Source organism: Triticum dicoccoides, chromosome 2B (assembly GCF_002162155.2).
Source record: "Triticum dicoccoides isolate Atlit2015 ecotype Zavitan chromosome 2B, WEW_v2.0, whole genome shotgun sequence".
NCBI classification, from domain to species: domain Eukaryota; kingdom Viridiplantae; phylum Streptophyta; class Magnoliopsida; order Poales; family Poaceae; genus Triticum; species Triticum dicoccoides.
This window is the reverse complement of record NC_041383.1, coordinates 620,823,362-620,831,223: the sequence shown is the minus strand read 5'-3', so window position 1 is coordinate 620,831,223 and position 7,862 is coordinate 620,823,362. Positions and strand designations below refer to the sequence as shown.

Here is a 7,862-nt window from a genome sequence, read left to right as displayed (position 1 = left end):
CATGGCAGCTGACGATTGTAAATGACTGCTTCGCAGCGCTAACGTCTAAGAACTAACTATGGTGCCAGAACTCAATACTTCCTGATTTTATATGAACAATTCCTGGAAATCGCAAACAATTTCTAAAAGGTAAGTAATGTTTCAAAGTTCGAACATTTTTTGAACAACACAAACAAATTTTGAAATTCATTTTTTTAAGAAAGGGACATTATTGAAATTGTTAACAATTTTTGGAATCCCAGATATTTCATTTTCCAACAGTTGAACATTTTTTGAACACCTGAACATTTATTTAACAAAGCAAACTAATTTTTAAATTCACATTTTTTTACAACAAAATTTTTGAAATTGTTAACAATTTTTGTAATACCGAATATTTTCCCAATTCTGAACAATGTTTTGAACATGTTGAGATTTATTTAATAAATAAAATAAATTTCCAAATTTTGAAATTTTTTAACAAACTAAAACAAATAAAAAATGATCATTTCTTATTGATTTTTTCTAAAATTCTGAGCAAATTTGAAACCCCTGAATTTTTTTTGAAACCTAAACATTTTTTGAAATTATCGAATGTTTTTCAATCTGTGAACAAATCTTGAAAAGGAGGAACAATTTTTGGAATTCAAAACAAATTGAAACCACGATCATTTTTGGAAAACTCCTGGGCTTATTTTAAATTTACGAACAAATTTAAGAAAATGGGAACATTTTTGGAAAGAAAATCATAGTTTAGAATCATGAACATTTTTTAGCGTAATGTTTTTGAATATTTTGAACAAAAAATAAAAAATATAACAATTTTGAAATTCTGAATTCAAAAGTTCTCGAAAATAAAATGAAATTTGAAATAGAAAAAGGGAAAAATAATAGGAATAGAAATGGAAAAATGGAAAATAAAACTTGAAAGGGATAAAGAAGAAAAGAAACATAAATAAGAGAAAATTTGAAATGCAAAAATCTCTACTATCTAAAAGAAACGTAGTGTTCCATTTCCCTCTTACGTTCCACGCTTCGTCAAGCCTCTCGTACGACCCCCTCACCCCCCGATTTTCTTTCCCCTGTCCCAGTCCCACCTCTCGTACGACCCACTCGATTTTCTTCCCCCCTCTGGCCTACTCCTCGCGTCGGCGTCCCTCGCCACCGCTGCTGACCTCCAGCCGTCGTCCAGTAATCTCTCCCGCGCGCCCTATATCTCTTCTTCTCCCTTCTCCCTTCCTTCAGCGTGTTTGGTTGGGTGGAATTGGAGGTAGGGAAAGGGAGTTTACGGGAGATGGGAGGTAGAATCCTTTGTTTGGTTCGTGGACATGGGAGTTGAAGTGGGTAGGGGAAGGGGAATTAAAATGGTCAACTCCCCCAGATCTCTTCCCTGGTGCGACCTGGCAATTCAGTCGGGGATAGGGAATTAGGAAACAATCGTTCTGTTGCACACGGCTGAGATAAAAAAAGGGCCAGTAAATTCCCATCTCACAACCAAACGTGGGATGGGGACTGATAATCCATTTGCCAAGCCTAATCCCTCAACAAATTCTCGCATCTAAACTCCCATTCCCTTTCCTTATATTTGCCAAACACGCTGTCTCTCTCTCACACAAATCTTGTCTCTCTCTGTTTCAGAAACAACAGCACCATGGATCTCGATGTGGAGCTCCACTACGGCCCGATTTGACCTGGGAGCGACCAGATCCGTGCGTCTCCGCCTCGCTCCACGTGCCTCCATGGTCTGCCGTCTTCCCGAGCGCCGGCGCCGCGCGACCAGATTCGTGCGTCTCCGCCTCGCTCCACGCGCCTCCATGGTCCGCCGTCTTCCCGACTGCCGGCGCCGCACTCAGCCGCCGCTGTCCCATGCCATGGTCGCCTCCCTCCAGAACGACGTGCCGTGGTCGCCTCCCTGCCTCTCCCGCAAGTGGGCCTCTGCGTTTCTTTGCTTTTTTTCAGGACACTAGGTGCCGGGTAAGGTGACCCAAGTCTATTGCTTTCAGTTATTCAATGGTGTTCATATTGCATATTGCTATCAGATATGCCATTGCCTGCAGTGGCAAGCTCGAATGCCATGTTTGCATGTTTATTTGATTCAAGTGTATAGATAAGGGGTAAACTGAACCATGCTAATTCGCTACCAGGTTGGAGTTTTGGGATCGGATGCGCCAATAACAAGGGACCAAGGTGATGAACTAACGGCACGGGCAGAATGATTCTTCAGGTACCAACATAGTCGTCGACTAGAGAATTAAGTTAACTGTTTGATTTACTTGAAGCTCCAAATTGTAGTTATTTTATCCATTCACTAATTTGGTATAATCCTAATCTAGGAGGATTATCACTGTATGATATGAGATCAGGAGATTTAGCAATGATAAAACTCTGACATTGGATGGTTCTTTTCTGAAGTACAGTTGTAAGATCTATGATTCTAGCTTCGACCTTTAACTGGACAGTACGAATTGGACATATAATTGGTAAATTATGCACAAGATATTCTGTTGTCTTTTGTTCTCCAATCAGATTCATCTAGCTCTTTGTTGACTTTCTAATTGTTCTACCCTCTACCTCTGAAACAAATTTGGTGATTTCTGCTATGATAGTTTCCAGAATAGTTTGGCCCTCGAGACACTTCCACTGTTTGGCGTCTATTGATTATTATTGGAATTGGTTCGACAAACTGTGTATATGTGACAAATTTATTAACATACTGACCCAGCCTAATAATACGACAAATTGCTGCCTCTCCTCTCTGCTCCTTGCTGCCTATGGCTGTTCCATCTCTCCTAGCGCTGCTGCTGCACTTCTTCTGAAGCTCTTCTCAACCCCGTTGCTTAAGTTCTTCTCTAAACTCCAACCTGCGGCTGTCCCATCTCTCCTAGCGCGGTTGCTGCTTCTCACTCTCAATTTTTTTGTAATTCTGTGAACCGTTGTTGTGCGGTTATATGGTTTGTGGTATTTGCTTGAGTGAACCTGTAAGGTTTGTACCTTATGCAAAGTGCTAGCACCTACATATTATCCAAAATTTTCTTCTAAATGTCATGAGGCATGAGCCACAAATTTTCTCAAGAATGACCCTTGGTATATATAAGGCATGCATGCAATTTTAATAATACTCTTTTGGCTCTCACTTATCTGTTGCCTTAGAGCATCGTATAATATAGAAGAGTCAATCAAACAAAGCTCTTTCAATATCGGACAAAATATTTGTTGCCTGATTTATTTATAAGAAAATTCTTCTGTGTATTTAGTTACATGATTTTAATTTGATCGTCTTCTTCCATCTTATTTTTGCTGACTATGATATTTCCTTAGGTTCACCTTGACATTCACTGCCCGTGTAAGAGCTTAAGTAACTTGATGTTGTATCATCAGAATATGTAGCCTGGCTCAGTTTTTTTGTCTATACATACACTTCAATTCCTTGCTCGCACTGAAATCCCTCTTTGTCACAGGATGAATCAGAGACTGAAGATGATGATACAATGGACACAGAAGAAGCTTCCTCTGTCCTCATCGCTGCACTGTAGTCTTTCAGCCAAGCTCTGGTGAATGATGATGGAGAAAAAGATATCGCGACAGAGGTTCATGTCTTCTTGCGTCCAACCCTAGATCACAGGGGCTCTCTTATCAGCAAAATAGCTACTCTAGATGCGCAGATGACGATCTAGCCGCGGTTGTGCTTTATCTCGTCGGGACGAAATAGCCCTGACTTGTCCCTGCCGCCGCCGGTAGAGGCTACTTTCCATAGGCCTAGGTGAGCATCCATGTCTAATGGTGCGAATTTAGTCTGGTTCCATGAGCACTTCGTTCCCCGCCATGCAATCTTTGTTGATTCGGAAAGATGGGAGCCATCTGTTTAGCTAATTCAATCTGCCATTGATCATGCTAATTTTTGTTATATAGGAAACAACATGGACATGCTGCCCTTTTTCCCAATCAAAATACTTCTGTGTGGAGAGCTCGGGCGTCGGTGGCTGTGTCGAAGCAGAGCTCGGTCATCGGTGACAGCACGGCCGGCTGATTTGCGACTGGTCGGATGGCGAGCTTCACATACCTGTGCGCGTACGCGTGGGTAACACACTATATTGGCCGCGCAAGAGCAAGTTCACAGGTGGTAAACTATATTCGTGATTTATGTTCACAGGTGATCTTGTACAGTACCATAGCTGAATCCTAATTTGTGTCATTTGTTTGTAGTGATTGCAAGGGGAGAGATGTGCTGCACTTATGTCTGTAATCAGGGCAGGCCCATATCCATTATATGCATATTTTGTTAGTACTATTGTAATTTAGCAAGTTCTTGTTCTTTCCGTAAGTTGTTTGCTGAACATTTCATGCCGCCTTGAGCATGCAAAAGTACTTCTGAATTTTGCATGATATTTTGTTAGTCATAAATCACGTCACACACCACATCTATTTTTTTTATTTTGGTAGTTTAAAAATAACTATTCTAAATGTTCTTTTAATAACTATTCTAAATGTACTATAGGCCGAAGTCAGAATATTGGTAAGCTCATTCTTTTTGTAAGCTATGGAGATGAATTTGATGAGTTGTGTGAAGATGAAAGGAAGCCGATGGAATATACTTTGATTAGCAGTGACCTTGGAGAGCGAATGGTGCCCCTACATAGACTTTTTTGGTTAGAGAAAAGATCACAGTGGACACAACTGCAGAAGCAGCGATTCAATGTTTTATTCAGTTTAACCATGACTATTCTTTTCATTCAGATATGCTATGAACTAAATTATGTATCTTCTTCGCCCTTGAATTGGATAATTACCGTGGTTTCATCTTATGACTCAGATATGCACAAGGAATTGAATAGTGCTGTTTTTTTAATCATAATCTGTCCACCGACAATGCATAGGAAAGTAGATATGAAGGACTATTTTATGCCATTTGATTGGAACACTAAACTAGGTTTTGTTGGTTCTTGAGTGAAAAGATAGTTGATGGTGGAACAAGGTGCCCCAGATTAATTAGGAAATGAGAAAGTTGCATTTTGGTGATCCTATTTCTTTCTCTCCATAGCAATGCATGTGGGTTTAACGATATACAATCTATATATGTCTATTTCATCAACTAATACATGTATTGCACATGTTTTATACTATGCCAATAGGAAGGTAAAGAGCTCTTGGTTGATTTATTTTTGAAAGCATAACCTAAATATATCACCAATGCATAAATGACTATTGTTCTCCCGTTGCAACGCACGGGCAATTACCTAGTAATAGAAAAAACCGGTTTGGAACCTCTAGAGGGAAATCCCTATTCCCCGCTCGCTGCGGCAGAATGTCCGGCTACCGCACAGGGCAGCGCAGCGAGCGACAAACCTGGGCCGGCCCACTTATTCATAATGCGTCCAACCGGTTTTGGGAACCTCCCTGAACCGTGTTGTTTCCTGTATCGTTTTTATCTGGTTCTTTTTCGGCTTTCTATTGTTTTTCCATTTCTATTTTTTCGTTTCTGTTTTTTTTTTCATTTTTTCGTTTTTTGTTTTTCGTTTCATTTTCTTTTTCAAGTTTTTTTTCTTTCTCAGAACTTGTTCGCAGTTTTACAAAATGTTTATGATTTTCTTTTTATTTCTTTTTCTTTTCTTCTCTTTTTAAAAAAAATCAAAAATTTTAAATTTTGTTCGTGTTTTCAAAAAATGTTCAGTTTTTGAAAAAATATTCTCAAAATTCAAAATCTGTTCTTGTTAGACAAAAAGTACAAAACTTTCGAAATTCAGAAAATGTCCCGGATTTCAATTTTTTGTTCACATATTCAAAAAAGTTCGCGCTTCCAAAAATTTTCGGGATTTTTCAAAATTGTTCTCCATTTCAAAATATGTTCTCAAAATTCAAAAAATGTCCGTACTTTAAAAAATTGTCCATGCTTCCAAATTTGTTCAGGATTTTTCAAAATTTGTTCTCAAGATTCAAAAAATGTTTGGGAACTGAAAAAAAGTGTTCCAGCTTTCCTAATTTGTTCACAAATTCAATAATAGTTCATGTTTTTCAATTTTTCTCACAAATTGGAAAAATGTTCTGGAAATTTTAAAAAGTAAACATTTTTATTTTTTGTTCACAAATTCAAGAAATGTTCCCCTTTTTCAAATTTGTTCACATCATCAAAATGTTCCTGTTTTACCAAAAATGTACGAAAATTCGGAAAATGTTTTTATTTTGAAGAAAATATTCATAATTTCGAAAAATTCAGTTGTAGGAGGTCGTCGATTCGACCCAATAAATGGACTGTAGTTTTTAGGATTTTTTGCGAATTAATGTTTAAGTTTAGTCTCTGTCTTATACGTCTTTAACTGTCGCACTACTAATTAAACATGAGATGGTCTATGGCGCATTGGTTTGCGCGGCATGCCAATTAGTGCGAAGTCTAGTGTTCGAGTTAAAGCGCTAGCGCGAATTTCCTTTTTGTGATTTTTTCATCTCGGGAACGTGCCGCCGCATGCCACTGTAAATGGGCCCGCCCAGGCTAGCCGCTCCTGTGCGAAGCGCCGGCACTTTGCCGCAGCGAGCGGCCTATAGGAGCTCCCCCTCTAGAGGGTTCCCAAAATCAATATCCTATAGCACGGTAATCCTGTTGAAAGTGGGCCAGCCGATGTTGTTCGCTCACACCTGTTCCATATTCGTTTCACCGACAGTTTGTCGTAGTAAGCGTCAAATAGGATATTCCTACAAACTTGTCCCTACAAAAAAAGTCACTAGCCGATAGGAAAAATGAATTGGGCCAAAAAAGGCCCAGATTGGAGCACAGAAGTAGCAGGTCTTCAAACATATAAAGGCTACTTTTGCCATGATGAATACCTATTACTCTAAAAAAATGATGCTGCTACGTTGAAAGCTATTCTTTGTCGAGAGGCTTTATCTCTAGCAGAGGATGTTATGCTTCAGAATTTTGCCATTGCCTCAGATTCGAAGCAGATTGTCAAGTATATAGAGAAAGGAAGCCACTGAGTATATGGGAACATCATTAGTGAGATCAATAGGAGGTTTCAAAGGTTTAATTGTACTTTTTCCTTTGATGGTCGAGCTGCTAATAGCGACGACGATAGGTTAGCCAAGTTCTCACATTCTCTTGATCATGATATATAGTATAAAAAAATGACATGATATATAACAAGAAATGCCATGTTGCTACATTAAAAAATTCATCATGACCAAAAGAACAAATACATCATGATTTTTCTTCTTCTCTCAAACGCATGGCAACTATTTGAAAACGCCTAGCCATATGTTTACACCATTGTACAATATTTCTTTGTCTGCAATTTTGCTGGCAAAAACTAGATAGTGGACCAAGGAACCTCCATATTTTTCTGTTATGCTTTTTATGGCATGGCAAAATTCAGTTTCATAGATTTCTGAAGACCATGGCAATTTTGAATGCATTACAAAATGTGGCTGGACAAAATTAAAAGATTTGCGCAATAAAATTTGCCATGATACTTTCAAAAGAACATGTAGAGTTGTCGTGGTAGCCTAAAAAATAATTTTAAAAAATCATGGTAAAAAATACAATAAATTTTCCATGGAGAATGCAAAAAAAAATTTGCAATGAGAAACAATTATTGAGATGTGGTATGAAACTTAAGTGTGCCCATGGCAAAAACATGAGAAAGTTTGCCGTGGGTCGTTTGCCACTATTATCTAGTGTAACTAATATAATTGTCATGGCCTAAATACTAAGATTGCCATGCTACATACACTAAAACTACCACTTTTGCGATGGTGTGTGAAACAAAATTGTCATGTTTCAAACAGACAAATGACCATGTTCTAAAAATTATTCACCGTGGTCCATTAAAGTAAAAGAAAAGCCATGGCACAAAAAGTAAAATTCGCCATGGTCCAAATATAAAATTTTCCATGGT

General features: G+C 38.5%; 1 long non-coding RNA gene across 2 annotated transcripts; it reads left to right on the top strand.

Annotated features, from left to right (window-relative positions):
- Positions 1-1,218: 1,218 nt before the first annotated feature.
- On the top strand, positions 1,219-4,383 carry LOC119365196. Of its 2 annotated transcripts, none has more exons than XR_005175368.1 (5): positions 1,219-1,953; positions 2,124-2,203; positions 3,438-3,739; positions 3,889-4,099; positions 4,183-4,383. It is a non-coding gene; the product is annotated as an uncharacterized LOC119365196 (long non-coding RNA). The 2 variants fall into 2 exon arrangements; XR_005175367.1 differs by having other exon boundaries at positions 1,223-1,953; positions 3,889-4,096.
- Positions 4,384-7,862: the final 3,479 nt, after the last annotated feature.